The sequence below is a fragment of the Melospiza georgiana genome, unplaced genomic scaffold (assembly GCF_028018845.1).
Source record: "Melospiza georgiana isolate bMelGeo1 unplaced genomic scaffold, bMelGeo1.pri scaffold_29, whole genome shotgun sequence".
NCBI classification, from domain to species: domain Eukaryota; kingdom Metazoa; phylum Chordata; class Aves; order Passeriformes; family Passerellidae; genus Melospiza; species Melospiza georgiana.
The window spans coordinates 7,547,934-7,564,536 of record NW_026652215.1 but is presented as its reverse complement, the minus strand read 5'-3'; the positions used below and the strand labels follow the sequence as shown (position 1 = coordinate 7,564,536).

The following is a 16,603-nucleotide window of genomic DNA, read 5'->3' as shown; positions in this document are numbered from 1 at the left end:
CTGGTTATGCTATGATGCACAACCCCCTTTTTACAAAGGTGTTGCCCTCAATCTCCCATTCATCTTCTCAAAGTCAGACAATCCACGCCAATGCAGATGGGACACCCCCTGAAGAGGCATAACCCTAAGTCAGGTTACGGGCCTAGGCAAATGCTTTGGGAATGCAACCTTGGCAAAGCAGATGGGCAACGTCTGCCGGGAATTCGTCAAACTTAAGGGAGGGAAGTTCCAGTGGGTGATCCCAGCTGCATTGGGAATGTGGGTCTGTCAACAATCCGGGGTAAGCCCATGTGCACCCCTTGACAAATTCGATCATTCTACTGACTTCTGTGTCCAAGTTTTAATTGTCCCCAGAGTCCTGTATCACCAGGAAGAAGAGTTGTACCACTTGTTCAAGGAACCCGACCGGCTCCACAAATGAGAAGTGGTAACAGGCATCACCATCGCAATGCTCCTCGGTTGAGGAGCTACCAGCGCTGCCACAGGCATCTCGGCCCTTGCAACACAACATCAAGGACTGGCACAATGCAGATGACTGTCAACGAGGACTTGCAGAGGATCGAGAAATGCATTTCTTCCCTAGAAAAATCCCTTTCCTCACTCTCAGAGGTTGTCCTCCAAAACAGGCGAGGACTGGACCTTTTGTTCATGCAGCAAGGAGGCCTGTGTGCCGCCTTGAAAGAGGAATGCTGCTTTTATGCGGACCACACCGGAGTCGTGAGAGACTCCATGGCCGAACTGAGAAACTGACTAAACCTAAGAAAAATGGACAGAGAAGCTCAACAGGGCCGGTTCGAGTCATGGTTCAACCGGTCCCCATGGCTCACCACCCTGATTTCTACCTTAATAGCCCCACTCGCTATAATCTTACTAACCCTAATCTTCGGGCCCTGCATATTAAACAAACTGGTGCTATTCGTTAAATGCGTTTAGAAACGGTTAACATTATGTTTGCCAAGCGCTGACAATTACTTTAAGGCGTGCCAGTTACTAACACACAATTTTATACCAATTTTACTAACACATGAAATTTTGTAACCTCTACATTTTATAACTTTATACAATTTTTACTAATCATGAGGGAGGGGGGAAATGTGGAGAGTTAGGGATCTGCGTGCGGAAGAAATTGGGCTGTACGGTCAGTCAGGACATCCCCCCCCTGCAGTCAGACCTTTGCTCCGTACCTGGCCGCACCCAGCCGGACGTGAGCAGAAGGAAATGACACTGACTGCCCAAGCTATAAAAACCCTTGTGACCCCTCAATAAACGCCATTTGCTGTCCACCACGTTGGTGTCAGGAGCATATGGACTGAGTGAGCCTGGGGTTTGGGCCACCTTGCCGCACTAAGAACCAGGTCGCCACGCCTTGAGAAGGCAACAGGGTCAATGTGCTTTTCTTTCTTATGGGAAAAAAGCACCTTTCACATCCAGACACCCATGACCAAAGTTGGGAATCCACCTCCAGAATTCCCTATATCCAAGGATTTCTCCAAAACAAAAGCTGCCAGGAGAGACAGGTCTGGCTGGCCTTGGTTTCTGAAGAGCTGTTTCTCATCTGCCTTTGAAACACTGGGGCTCTGTACTTTCCATCTTACTGAAAAGAACTCTTCTTCCTATCCTGGTGCCCATGGCCAAATCTGAGATTCCACCTTCAAAATTTCCTATATCGAAGGATTTCCCCGAGATGAAAGGTGCCAGGAGAGAAAGGTCTGGCTGAGTTGGCCTCTCAGGAGCCTTCTCTCTCTGCTTCTGCCCCTGAAACACTTGGGCTCTGTGCTTTCCTTCCTGTGGAAAAAACCATCCTAGATATCATAGATATGTGCAGAAATGGCCAAAATTGGGATTCCACCTGCAAAATTCCCTATATCCAAGGGCTGCTTTCAGACCAAAGCTGCCAGGACAGAGAGCTCTGGCTGGCCTTGGCCTCTGATGGCTGCCTTTCATCTAGCCCTGAAACACCAGTGTTCTGTGCTTTCCTTCCTATGGAAAAAAACCGTCTTTCTTCTCCAGGCCAAAACTGGTATTCCACCTCTAAAATTCCCTATATCCAGAGATTGCTCCCAGACAAAATCTGCCAGCATCATCTAATCTGGCTGCCCTTGGCCTCGGGCGGCTTCCCCTCATCTGCCCCTGGAACACTGGGGCTTGGTTTTTTCCTTCCTATGGACACCACTGGGACACTGTGAGGACCTGGTGGAACCATGGAGACCATTGTGACACTTTGGGATACCATGGTGACACCGTGGGGCCTCATGGAACCAAGAGACCACCATGGCTCTGTGGGGCCTCATGGAACCATGGAGACCATTAGGACCCTTCAGGGCCTCATGTAACCACGGGGCCATTGTGACACCTCAGGGCCTCATGGAAGCAATGGAGTCACTGGGACATTGTGGGGCCTCATAGAACCAGGGGAACATGGAACAACTCTGTCTGATTTGGCCTCCCAGGGTCTGACAGGTCTGGCAGACCTTGGAATGTCAAGGGCTGCCTCTCATCTGCCCATGAAACACTGGGGCTCAATGCTTTCCTTCCTATGGAAAGAACTGTCTCTCTTTTATGAACCCCATGGACAGAATTGGTATTCCCCATTAAAAATTTCCTGTATGCAGGGGTATTTGCAGAAGAAAAACCTGCCAGATCTGCCTGGCCTGGGCTTCTGGTGGTCACATCTCATCTTCCTTGGAAGCACAAAGGCTCTGTGCCTGCCTTCCTATGGAAAAGAACTGGCCTTGTCCAGGGGCCATGGCAAAAATTGGAATTTGGTTGCCAAAATTCCATCTATCCTGGGATTGCTCCCAGACAAAAGCTGGCCGGATAGACAGCTCTGCCTGGTCTTGGCCTCTGGTGATATTCTAAGACTATGAGCAGAATGTTTTCATCTGAAAACACCTTGGAGAGGGCGGAAAGATCTCGCAGGCTGGGATTTGCAGGCCTCAAGAACATAACTAATGTATGGAGGCTAATATGCCAGGGCTCACCTGTGAAGAGACTGAGGAGAGAACAGCAGTGGCCTGGAAGGGCTGGAAGGGTGGATTAGGAAACGGTTGAGCTTTTTCTCCATAATGGGAAGCAGCCAGATAGAGAAATTATACCACAAATGCAGAAGGGGAGACCAAGACTGGACATGAGGAGATGAGAATTTCCCTGCCAGGGAAGGTCTGTGGTGCAACACATCCTCCAGAAGGAGCCTGGGTCAGCCCCAGGCTTTGTGTGGGCAGGCAGGAGGCAGAGCTGTCAGCAAAGGAAGGGCCCAGCCAGGTGGGGCAGCCGGGGGTTACTGACAGACTGCAGGGACAGAGGCGCAGGGCAGGGACACCGTGGGACAGCATGGGCTGCCCAGGGCACAGGGATGGGCAGCAGCTGCAAGACAGCCCTGCCAGAGCCAACTTGGGCAGCACTTTGGCCATGGCTGCTGGGCCTGGGCCTGAGGCAGGAGCAGGAGACAAGTGACCCTTGCAGGCCTGGGGCCTCATTGCCTCCTTGTCCCTGCTCAGCAGCCTGGCAGGGGCCGCCCCATGCTCCTGCCCTTGCCATTGCACATCCCCACATGCCAGTGCCCATCCCGGGAAGAGCCCTGAGCAAGGAGGGAGGGACAGGATCTGCCTGGCCAGGGGCTGGGGCTCAGGCCTTGGCCCTTTGCATTCCTGAAACACATCCAGGTTTGCTCAGCACAGAGACACCTTTGCCTTGTTTGTCCCCAGCTGTCATCACTGCCTCCAGTGTTCTGTTCTAATGGGAACCTGGGAACACTTTCTCAGTCATGTCTCTCAAATGGGACCCATTAAACTTCAAGAAACTTCAGTGTTTAATTTTAACTTTGACTTCTTGAGAAGTTTTTTGAAGACACTCCCAGGGACTGAGTCCAATGTAAACAACACCAAAACCCTGAGAGGGTCATTAAAGTTTTCCTAGTCCTGTGTTAGAGAAATCTTTCAAAGACTTGTAAGAAATACACTTTCATATTTTAAATGCTTTTTTTTTTTTTTTTGGACCAGAGGTGATTGCAGCATTCTATGATTGATATTGACCCAGGGTCTCTCCTCAGCAGCTCTGGCCTGCTCACAGAAGCTGTGCCTGGAGGTCTGACCTTGCTCCACATTGCCCAGCCCCATCCTGTCTGTCCTCACTCCCCTGGGACCTGTTGTGCTTGCAGAGCTGGCTGCAGAGGGATTTTCACTTTTTGTAGTTTTTGAAGCAGTCTGAAACTCCTGAGTTTCCCCAGTGCAAACAGACACACTGCTCAGGTGTATGCCAGCCACAGGTGCTACCAAAGGCACTGCAGAGCTGCCCTGGGCCAGCTGTGAGGGTGGATCATCAGCCCAAGCTGCACCGGGCCACTGCAAGGGGCTGTGGCCATGGGCACTGCACTGACCCCACTGCTGGGTTTGGCTGCAACGGCCACCATGAGAAATGAAACTGTCCTTGGAAACGCTGGGGAGGACATGGACATACTGTGGAACACTGGGAACTCTGTGGGAGACACTGGGACATACTGGGAGTGACACTGAGGAGGACTGGGAGAACCTGGGTAACACTGGGGACGTTGCAGAGAAGACCGGGAGACACTGGGGCATCCTGTGGATGACAATGGAGGGAGGGGAACTGGATGGGACTGGGAATGAACTCAGGTGTATTGGAATGGACTGGGCTCTACTGGGAGGAAATGAAGGAGCACCAGGGTTGAACTGGATTCTACTTGGGATGAACTGGGCTGTACTGGGGTTGTACTACTCTGTACTGTGAATGAACCTGGCGGGACTGTAGGAGTTTGAATGGGCTGTTCCTGCCTCCACCGCATTCCATTTCTCTAGGCTCCCACCCATCACCGCCCGCAGCCAATCAGCGGCGGAGATCAGGGATACAGGGGCGGTGCCTAGAGTGGGAAACTTTTTTGCCTACAACTCCCGTCATGCCCTGTGGCTCAACTGAGCCCCATTGGAGCCGGGACCACAACGCCCACCATGCCCTGCGCTCCACAGAACCCCGGGATCCGCCACCTTCTTTGTCCCTTAAGTGTCCCCCAGACCCTCCAGGATCCCTCAGTACCCCCACAGCGCCCATTTGGGACCCCTCCAAAAGCGTCCCCAGACCCCCTGAGTGCTCCCAACCCCACAGATGCCCAGCACAGCCACTTCTGGGAATTCGTCTCCTCTCATTCCCTGCGGCCCCAGAGCCCCTCAGAACACAGTCCCGCACTTAAAACTCCTCCCATGATCCGCGCCCTAAAGAGTTCGGTTAGAGATCCCAGACCTCCTCCCAAGGGCCCCCAAATCATTTACATTCCCCCCGAGGGCTTTAAGTCGTGGCTCGGACGCAAAAGTGTCCCCCAAGAGCCTTCCCGGAACCCCAAACCTTGTGTTAGAACCACTTCCGGGACTACAGCTCCCATCATGCTCCGTGGCGAACGTCCGGCACTAGTCCAGCCGGGATTTCGTCTCCCGTCATGCCCCGTGCCTCACCGAGAGCCATTGCAGCTTCGCCTCGAACTCCCGTGATGCTCCACCACCCTGTTAAACCGTAATATACTCTCGCCTACAATTCCTGTCATCCCCCGTGCCCAGAGAGCCCCGTTCGAGCCCCCCAAGGGCCCGCCCGGACCCTGAAGGGCCCCAAATTCCCCTCCCTGACCTCCATGGCCCCCCTGGACCCCCAAGTGCTGCCCTGGACCCCGAACTGTCCCTCAGAATCCCTGAGTGCCCCTCCAAGTGCCCACCTGGCTTCCCCCAAGTGTCCTCCTGACCCTCAAGTTTTCTCTGAATTCCCTCCCCAGACCCAAAACTGCCCCAAATGTGCCCCAGAAATGTCTCCATGAACCCCAAAGTGGCCCCTTTTACCCTGTCTATGATAATGATAAAAATGATGACAAAAGGATTTAAAATAGGACTAATTAGCATAAAGGAGGAGAAATCAATAGCCACACTGGTCAATAAATTAATGAAGGGAGCTATGTTACTTAGAACCAATGACCAATAAATTTTTTGCTTGCTAAAAATGCATAGATTCCAAAAAGTAAATATTAAAATTTGGTAATACAAATCTAGAATAACAGTATTACAAATAAATTAGAGTAAATAATTATAATTTATTAATTTATTACTTGTTTTTACAGGAAAATGCATAAATTTTTAATTCTTTGGGATGTCATTCCATAAGAGACGGTCCAAAGATCCCTCATCTGCCTCACAGCCGCCATCAAGGATGGAGATTGAAGCCCTCCCCAAGGACTGAGACTGAGACCCTTCAAATTCTAACCCAGGGGTGCTGGCCTGACTGGAGCGGGATTCCTGCCATAGGAAGCGGGATGTTTCCCATAGGAACCAGTCCTGAAACAACGGGCCCCGCTCACTGCTGGCACCGGTTTGTGCTGTTCAGAACTGGACTGTCTGTACCTGTTCTCAATGGATTTATTCTCCACTGTGCCCTCCATGTGCCATCCTGACCCCCTCCTGGTGGTAGATTATAAAAGAGCCCTGAGTTAACCAAAGACTGAGATTCTCCCCAATGTGACCAGACGGATCTATTGGCCCGACCACAAGGATTTCATCTCTCTGTTGGTAGCTACTCCCCCACCCAACCCTCCTTTCTCTCTCTCTCTGTCCTTTATCTCCTTTCTAATCCTTCTGTCGCATCTGCTGTGGGCACTCAATAAAAGGTGCATTTGTTTTGATTGAATGTCCCCTGCTGTGTGTCTTTGGGTACTGGAAAATAATGATAAATAAAGTACACATAGTTCATAGTATAAAATGTAGACACCAGCCCAGGGATGGGGAGTGTGCCTCTGTCTGACCTCTGGCAGGCCAGAGAAAAAATTTTATAGATAAGAAACAATAAAGAACCTTGGAAACCAGAGCCGAACAATTCAGACTCCTTCTTCAAAACACCAGGCTGGGAAAAAAGGATTCTCGGCGTCATCCCTGACTGCAGGGAACCTGAGATTGGCTATCTGGGCTGTCTGGGTCAACATTAGAGTAAATCTGGAAGTTTTGATCTAGCCGTATTAAGTCATGGTGCTCGGGTCTCATCTTTTTTCTGAGTGCTGTCAGCCACTAATGTGGTATTACACCCTCTAGGTGTTGGAAAAGAAATGAAATTTAGTGAAATGTTTAATTACAGTTTAGTTATGTGTTGTGTGTGAATTGGTTTGTTAAAAGCAGTTTTGTAGCCGTTGATAGTGTGTGTTGGGTTTTGTGTGTAACCTAGCAGGTAGTCTTAGGAATTTAATAAATATTTAAACTTGTGTAGGAAAGTAAGAATGCTAACCTGTCTGAAGGCAGCATACAATGCTCTTAGAATAGGATAAGCAGAAGATTTATGATCTTGTTTGTGAACTAAGGAATGTATCACAAGGGGTCTGTGGCTAGGCAAGGGGAACTGTTTCTTGGAGACCTTGTTATGAATCGCATGTATAAGAGGGAAGCACCTGTACGTGAATTCGGGGCTCGGACTTGGGACGCTAGTTCACCGGCTCCCGGGCCCTTAATAAAGCACCGCACAAAACTTATCCGAGGTTTGTGTCATTTATCAATTGGGCAACATAGGGACTGATTCTTCTATCCCTCTGGTCATCAGGGACCTGTAATCTCTCATATTCCTTCTCACCTCTTCTTGATTAGGGTCCCAGTCAGGCTCCACTGAAGGCATTTTTTGGTCACCTGGGGCCCGGGTTGGTTTTCTCCCTCCTAAATTTGCATTCCTGCAGTTCTTATTAATCGAGTCTCTTTTGGGAAAATAGGATGTTAAAGATGGAGTTTAATTCTCCCCATGTATAAATATTAGGGCTAAAAATGGATCAATTTGATTTGCTATTCCTACTGAGTCTTCCACTAAATTTCACAATTCTTTCTTAAAGTTTCTAACTTCGGACGCAGTCGAAGGAGCGTTTACAAATGCAATCTCACTGGTCACCCCACCCATGGGAACTTCTCTGAGGGGGAACAATTTTTCCACTTTAGCTGCTTTGGTGTTACAACATCAGCTGTGGAGGCTGGCTGGGTAGCTTCACTCTTGGGCATGAGATTCTGAGATGTTGTTTGGCTTCTCATTTGTGGTGGGGAGGCAGAGCAGGAACTTGCTGGTGAATAAGGAGTGCATGAGATGGTTGAGGTAAGGGGACAGTAGTGAAGGGCAAAGAGAGAAAGGAGAGGGTTGAGGGGAAGATGGTGGAGGTATGACTGAGTTAGGAGGTGGTAAAGGAATGACAGCTGGGAGAGGAGGAGGAATTGGGTCCACAGCAAGAGGAATTGGAGGAAGGATTTGAGGTACTGCAAGGGTAGGAGGGAGGAAAGTGATCAAGGAGGTCCCAGTTTTTGTTAGCCTTCCCAGCCTCTTCTTCTACTTTACTATTTGCTTTCCCTGTTTTAATTTACAGTCTCCTGTATTTTCCTCTTCTGAGGCATACTTTAGCCAACAGGTGACGTTCTGAATGTGATGGGCCTTTTGCAGGAACTTGGGGAAAAAGGAAGGTGCATCACCTTTGGACAGAGAGCGAGGTAACTCAGGGAACATTTAAGGATGTTTTTAGGTCATGCAGAAAGAAAATTAGAGAGGTGAAAGCTAAAGGCTTACCCAGGCCACTTCTGTGAAGAATAATAAAAAGATTTCTATAAATAAATTAATGGCAAAAGGAGGTAGAAGGACAATCTGCATTCATTATTGGGGGAGATGAGGGTACCAAATGTGAGGGAAATGCCCTAGGGGTTAGGTACCTAACCCTTCTTTGCCTCATTTTTCAAGAATAAGACAGGTTGTCCTCAGGACAAGTGTTCTCCTGAGCTGGTGGATGTGCACAGGGAGCAGAACATCCCCCTGTAATCCAGGAGGAAGCAGCTGGGGTCCAGCTGAGCCACTCAGATGCTCACAGGTGTCTCTAGGAGCAGATGGGATCCATCTCAGAGGGATCAGGGAGCTGGTGGGTGAGCTCCCCAAGCTCTCCATCATTTACCATCAGTGCTGGCTCAGCAGGGAGGTCCCAGAGGACTGGAGGTGCCAGTGTGAGCCCATCCCCAAGAAGGGCTGGAAGGAGGAGCTGGGGAACTCCAGGCCTGTCAGCCTGACCCGGGTGCCCGGCAAGGTTATGGAACAGATCACTTTGAGTGCCATCACAGGGCACCCACAGGATGGCCGAGGGATCAGAGCCAGCCAGCGCGGATTTCAGTATCTGCACTGATGATCTCCATGAGGGGACTGAGACCAGCATCAGCAAAGTTGTAGATGACACCAAGCTGGGTGTGAGTGTGGTGTTGAAGTGAGGGGAGAACGACCATCCTGTGATGCATCGGACTCGATTTATTGATCGATCAGTCAGCTTAAATAATAGTGTTAACGAACTTCATGCAAATTCTGAAATACAGGTTTATGATAGGCTAACAGAGAAAACTCTAACCACACCTTTTGTTTTACTACACCGTTGATTGTTTACACAAAACAAAACCAGTGTTCTCACTGTGATACGAACGGTTCCCAAAACTTCCACATCTGTTCTCAGGGTGCCATCTTTTCCCAGAGAGAGTGTTACACTTGTTATGAGAAGACTGCCTGAGAACTTCATTGTTTATACAATGATGCCTGAAAGAGTCTAATTGTTTATAGAAGTCAGGCTGGGAACTGCTTCACAGCTACCTGTTACTTTTCTCTCAATTGCATGGCTTCATGGCCTTTTTCTTCAAGCCATGCCTGAACTAAACTCTCCACACTTCCCCTGCTTTTTTTCTTTAAGAGAAAGGAGTTTAGTTTGCCAGGTTTTCTCTATCATCTTACTAACCATCTTTTGAATATAGCTACAGAAACAAGGTAATAAAAGTAAAAGCAATAAGAGTACCCTTAATATCCCTATAGCATATATTACAAGGTTTCTTAGCCATAGTCTCAATCTGAAACTTTTAAGCTACTCATCAATACCCAATCCTTCTTCTTCCTTAAGTTTGTTAAAACCTAGCCGTAGCTCTTTTAACTTAGCATGAATAGATACAGAATGATCAGATAAGTTCATGCAACACATCTTTTCAAACTCTTCACACCCATGGCCTTGTGCTAATAATAAGAAATCTATAGCAGCTCTATTTTGTAGAACAGCGTGATTAACACTTTGTATATCTAAAGTTAACATATCTAATATCTGTGAAGTTTTATTCAGTTCACCCTTAGCCCAACACCCTATTTGTTTTGCTAGAGTCAATGCTTTGCTGGCAGCACCCCATGGTAGGAAAGCTGAAACCATCACTTGCTTAAATTTACTCCAGAACCATGGATCTCCTATTTGACTACAGTCTAAATTATGTAAGCTACGCTTTTGCCTGCTTATCTTATGGCTTAATTGCATTAGCACAGATATATTAGGGTGAAATAGTGATAACTTGCCTAAATAACAAGGTCCACCCTGAGGCTGGGCAGGTATACCATTCCAGGCTCTATCTCCGCAAATTAGAAATATTTCCGTAGATAATTTCTTAGGTGTTATGATGCTAGAGCCTTTACAATGGTTGTAGAGTTGTTTAGACACTATGTTTGGCTTTAGAGCTGAATCCAGGGTAGCCCACGTTTGTGTATGTTGATTCACCTTTTGAGGATTAGAATAATCAAAGCTAAACCACCCACCGTCGGAAGTGCTGGTCATGCTAGCATTTGCACTCCCGAAAAGCTCCAATTCCTCAGGTGGAGAATGCAAAGGAATATTAAGTGATTGAATTAACAGGCATTGACGGTAGCCGTCACTTTGACTGGCAGTATACCCTTTAGGCAATTTAATATTTACCATACTGCGCATGCATAAGGCACAGTTATTAATAAAACTGCAGAATTCTTGAGGAGACCATACTGGAAGTCCTACCAAACATGTTCGAAAGGGGTTAGTAACTCCTCCAATGCTGAGACAAAGCGATGTCTGATTAATCTGCCTAGCAAGTGTTAGCCATACATTATCTCTAGATTGACTAAAATGTGTTACCTTTAATTCTTCAGCTACCACTACACCAAGTAATATAATAAAAGGAAACCTCATTTTTCTGTTTTTACTTTGACCTTCTTCTTCTTATCAGATTTTTACCTTACTGTTCCCGAGGCCCGAAGACCACACCTTTGTAACCTTCTAATGCAGTTGTCTAATGCCTGATTGGGATCTCCTTTTATAGGCCCTACAACGGAATGTTGTGTTAAAGGCACCAGTTTTCTACACCTTACAGAGGTGATATATGATGCACTTTGAGCTTTAACCCTTTTCAAAATACACTGCACCTCCCACCGATAATAAGCCAAGATTTTCTGCTCATGTGACTCATAAAGACCTAAAGCTGAGGCAGTGTTTAGTCCTGTTTCATTCCGTAGTGCCCACTCCCAATTATGTTCCCAGTTATGTCTATAATTACAGGTATTACACCATAAAAAAATAGTGACAACTGATCCCAATAGTGACATAAAAAAATAGTGACAACTGTGCAACCCAAGCGGCACAATTGGGGCTGTGACATTCAAGACAGTTCTCTTTTGCCGGTCCTTTTATATGGAAAGATGATAATGATTCAATAATGTCAATCAGTTCCCTGGTTGTCCGGCAACGGCGTGTTATGGCCCTGTCAATCGCCTTCGAGTGTCCCTTCAGTTGAAGCAGTAGTGGTCTCAGGATCAGGAACAGCTTCTTCTCCAGACGGTCCTTGTCCTCTTCTGTGAGTTGATCCACCAGGCGCTGCCTCAAGAACAGGTTTAGTCCACTTGGCAGGTACCCACAATGCTCCTGTAGGGGTGGAAATACAAACATATCCCCTTCCCCAGAACAGGACCTTAGCAGGATCCTTCCATAGCCCTGTCTTGGGGTCTCGGTATTTTACCCATACCTCTTTTTCCTGCTCACCAGTTTCTGGTGACTTATAGTGTAGTTCTGCTGGGGGCTGCCCTACATCACCAAACACACACAAATGATTGATCACAAATAAGCTTTTTAGTAATCTAGAGTGGGGGTCAGTTACCTCTTCCTGTTTGGCTAAATACTTCTTTAAGGTACCATGTGCCCTTTCAATGATGGCCTGCCCTGTTGGGGAATTAGGAATACCTGTAACATGTTCAATCCCCCAATTTCTAAAGAATTTCCCTATTCTATGACTAGTATAGGCAGAACCATTATCTGTTTTAATTCTTTTTGGTGTACCCATCACTGCAAAGCAACTGTACAGATGTCTTTCTACATGTATAGCTTTTTCTCCTGACTGAGCTGTTGCCCATTTATATTTGCTATAAGTATCAACGGACACATGTACATACTTTAGGTTGCCAAAACTAGGGACATGTGTAACGTCCATTTGCCACAATTCATTTGTTTGCAGGCCTCGTGGATTTACTCCTAGGCCTAAACCACTTCCCCCATTATGATGACTACAAATAGGGCAAGCCCTCACAATGGCTTTTGCTTCTGAGAGTGTTATTTTAAATTCTCTGCTTAAGCCTTTTGCATTCTGGTGAAACATTGAGTGAGCTTCTTGAGCCAATTGGTGACTTGACAGAGGTGTACTTTGGGTAATAGTAACCAATCTATCTGCCCTATCATTTCCTTCACCTAAACCAACCTTCCATTTATGACTTCTAATATGTATTACAGCATAAGCATGTTCCCTGGATCTTGTAGCTCTCTTTAGCTGCAATAGTAGTTCATATAGTCTTTGATTTTGCACCTCTTTTATGGAAGCGTCTTCAATTCTTGCTACAACTCCTGCTACATACAGAGAGTCTGTAACAACATTCAAAGGTTCCTTAAATTGTACCATTGCCCATACCACTGCTAACAGTTCCATGGTTTGTAGGGTGTCCACTGCTTCTGCTTGCAGAATATGATGCTTCCATACTCCCTTTTCTTGCCAGGTTATTGCAGCAGTTCTTGATTTCCTGCCAGCATCTGTAAATGCAGTAATGGCACCTGAGATAGGAGAATTCTCTTGCTTTGGACGAGTTATCCAGTCCCAGTCCCCTATCCACTGAATGGACGCTGGTCGAAGCTGGTGTGTTTCAATAGGGCAACATGCACCAAAAAGGGCTTCCTGCATTTCCTCTGAATTAATCAAATACCAGTCCAAGGTATCCTTCTTCAATGGTATCTTGATGGCAGCTGGTTCTGACCCAGCTACCTGCAACATCCTTTCTCTGCCCTTCTTTATCAAATTTGCTAACATTTCAATTTTTTGAAGAAGAGTCTTGCTTTGCTGTAGTGGGGGGGAGATCCATTCTAATATCCGTGTTTCCCCTGTTTCTTTTTTACATTGTGTAAGTGCTCCCAAAAGATATTGTGGGCCTTTCCAGATGGTAAGATCTATGGGTACTTCTGGATCCCTTCGATGAACATGTCCATGCATAACACAGTCCATAATTTGCTGAATGGCCTGCTGTTGCTTATCAGTGATGCACACCGGATGAGCTGGATCAGTTCCTTTTAACAGTGGACGCAGCTCATCAAGCAGTTTATTAGGTATTCCCACCATCGGTTTTAACCACTGTAAATCACCTAAGAATCTCTGAGCTTCATTTAAGGTAGTTATTTTTGTTTTTAATTGCAGCTTTTGAGGTTTAACAATTTGTTCTGTCATAGACCATCCCAGATATTTACAGGGAGCAGTTGTTTGAATTTTCTCAGGAGCTACTACTAAAGAATATTGTGCCAGTGTTGTTCTTATTTCCTGGACTTGTTGTTGTGTGAAAGGCATCGGCTGAGCAAACAATACATCATCCATGTAATGATATATCACTGTATTAGGCCATTGCTTTCTGAGAGGTTGCAAAGCTGCACTGACATAAAGCTGACACAAGGTGGGGCTGTTCCGCATGCCCTACGGAAGAACCGTCCATTCAAACCTCTGATCGGGTGCTTCTTTGTTAATCGCAGGTAATGTGAAGGCAAACCGTCATATATCCTGCGGGTGGAGGGCAATAGTAAAAAAGCAGTCCTTGAGATCAATAATCAGCAAAGGCCAATCCATCGGGATCATGGCTGGGTTAGGTAATCCAGGTTGTAATGAGCCCATAGGTTCCATCTGATCATTCATAGCACGCAAGTCATGGAGCAGTCTGTATTTCCCTGATTTCTTTTTAATTACAAAAATTGGAGTATTCCAGGGGCTGGTAGACAAACGCAAATGTCCCTGTTGAAATTGTTCTGAAACGAGCTGATGTGCGTGTTGCAAACTTTCCCCTTTCAAAGGCCATTGCTTAACCCATACCGGGGTGTCATCGACCCAGGTGATGGGAATTGGGAAAGTCCAAGCAATGGCTTTTACTCCAAAGGGTGTTCATTTGTTAGAACAACCCCTAGCTGAGCCATAATGTCCCAGCCTATAAGGCATTGAACAGTAGGTGGTAACTGCACCACTGAGAAAGTCGCCGTCAGCTGCTTGCCGTCGATGTGAACTTGAAGGGGGGGCGAACGGCTTGCCAAGGTAAATTCTCCTACCCTGGATACGGCAGTGGCTGCCGGCTGTAAGGGCCAGTGATGAGGCCAGCAGCTAGGACTAATAATGCTGGAATCTGCTCCAGTATCCAGCAGACCTGAAAATTACCTTTTCTGTCCATTATATTCTAACTCAACTTTTTTCTTCGGTCTCTCGGTAAGATTTAAAGTTAACAAAGTAAGTCCTCCTGTAGAACCAAAAGCGCTGTCTCTCCTTTCTTGGGTTTTAATGGGTTGTATTCCTTTCGTCATTTGCTCAAGCGGTACCAGCTAAGCAATCCTTTGTCCTTTGTTAATTTGGAGAGGAGGAAAAGGAGTATAAACTATGACCATAATTTCTCCCGTGTAATCCGTGTCAATAACGCCAGGTAAAACAAACAGACCTAACATAGATGCAGAAGATCTCCCAAATAGTAGCGCACCCATCGCTTTGTTTTGTATAATAATAGGTCCTTGAACCCCCGTAGGGACTTTTTGCGGGTGCGGAGTCATCAGCGTTACGTCTACTGCGGCTGCCAGGTCCATGCCGAGGCTCCCTGCTGTGGCGGGCTGGAGACTCCCGGCTGCGGCGGGTTGGAGACTGCCTGCTGTGGAGGGTTGGAGGCTCCCTGCTGTGGAGGGTTGAAAGCGCGGGGGGGTGTTATCTCTGCAGCGGCAACTTGTGTCTGGGCGCGGCTGCTGTGGGAATACACGCTCCTGGAGAAGTTTCCCGACCTCCGCTTACAAGCGCTTGTATGATGATTATCCATACGGCATTTCTGGCACCAGACTCCAATAGCCTGGCACTCCTGGCGCGTATGTCCAAAGCCTCCGCAGCGAAAACATTTTATGCGGCCCTTTTTACTTGATGCTGCAAATGCGGCTGACGCTTGAAGAGGTGCAAGCGCGGCTAAAACCTGACTCTGAGAAGATTTTGCCTGTTCTTGCAATCCTACTCCTAGCTGTTTAATTGCGTCTACCACTAAAGTCTGCTGCTCGGTTGGCACAAGAGCCATCCTCTCTTAATGCCTCCTCAATAGTCCAATTTGCTCCTAAGGTATTAAGTATGTTTCTAGTGGCAGAATTACAATTTTGGATCGCACACTGCTTGAGAAGGGCCCCGCGCATAAATTCGGCTACTCCAGCCCTCTCAATTGCAGCCGCAGCTCTATCAATAAAAGCGCCAAATGATTCCTCTCTGCCTTGCTTAATTCCCATATATACTGGTATCCCTCCTGGTTCCTTTACCCTTTCTATTGCGAGTCTGACTAACCTCATTGCCTCCCGGCACTTCTCCTGACCTATTAAAGCTTGTGCCTCAGTGCGAAGGAAAGGTCCCAGACCCATAAGCTCATTAACAGTGACGCCATGGAGGGGGTCACCCTGCTGTCTTTGTACTGCCACGCACTCATTTACTAAAGCTTGCCAATGAGCGTTAAAAAGCAATTGCTGATGTTGAGTAAAGATTAATTTGACTATGCCACGACAATCATTAATAAGAAGAATACTGGTGTCAAAAATATAGTCGAGCATTTGCTTGGCTGGTTCGCTTTTAAAGCCAAACTGACTAACAGTGGCTCGCAGCTGAGATAACATCTTCCAGTCTAAAGCACTAATTGTCGCTTGCATGCCTCCACCAGCCTGAGGGGTGAAAATAAGCGGACAAGCCAGTTCGCTCGCTAAGCTTATCAACTCCTGGTCTCCCTTTTCCACTGCATCTTTGGCCAGAGCTGCCCACGCATCCCGTCTTTCCCGTGCAATCATCGCCGCTCGATCGTTTTCCAACCCAGGGCTCTGATTGCTTTTCGGGAACGGAACACACGTTTTTGGCTCTGGCTGCTGAAATGCGAGCGATACGGAAGACTCAGAAGTGCTACGGATAGCCTGTGGCAAAGTGGGCAATAAAGCACCCTGCGGAGCACCCTGGGGAGCTTGGCTCATTAGGGGGGGCTGGTTTGTTAAAGGAGACGGTGGAAGTGGCGCGGCGGGTAGTAAAGCGGCCTGTGGAGCTTGGCTCGGAGCCTGGCTTGTAGCTGGGCTCACAGCCTGGCTCGGAACCTGGTTCGCAGGAACCTGGCTCGGAACCTGGCTCGCATCCTGGCCCGGAGCCTGGCTCAGCGCCTGGCTCACGGCCTGGCTCGGCGCCTGGCTCACAGCCTGGCTCGCAGCCGGGCTTGCCGAGGGAGGTGGCGAGGCTGGTAA

General features: G+C 47.6%; 1 pseudogene; it reads right to left on the bottom strand.

Annotated features, from left to right (window-relative positions):
* Positions 1-16,603, bottom strand: part of LOC131096410 (zinc finger protein 208-like) — a 1,316,393-nt pseudogene that overhangs the window by 253,456 nt on the left and 1,046,334 nt on the right.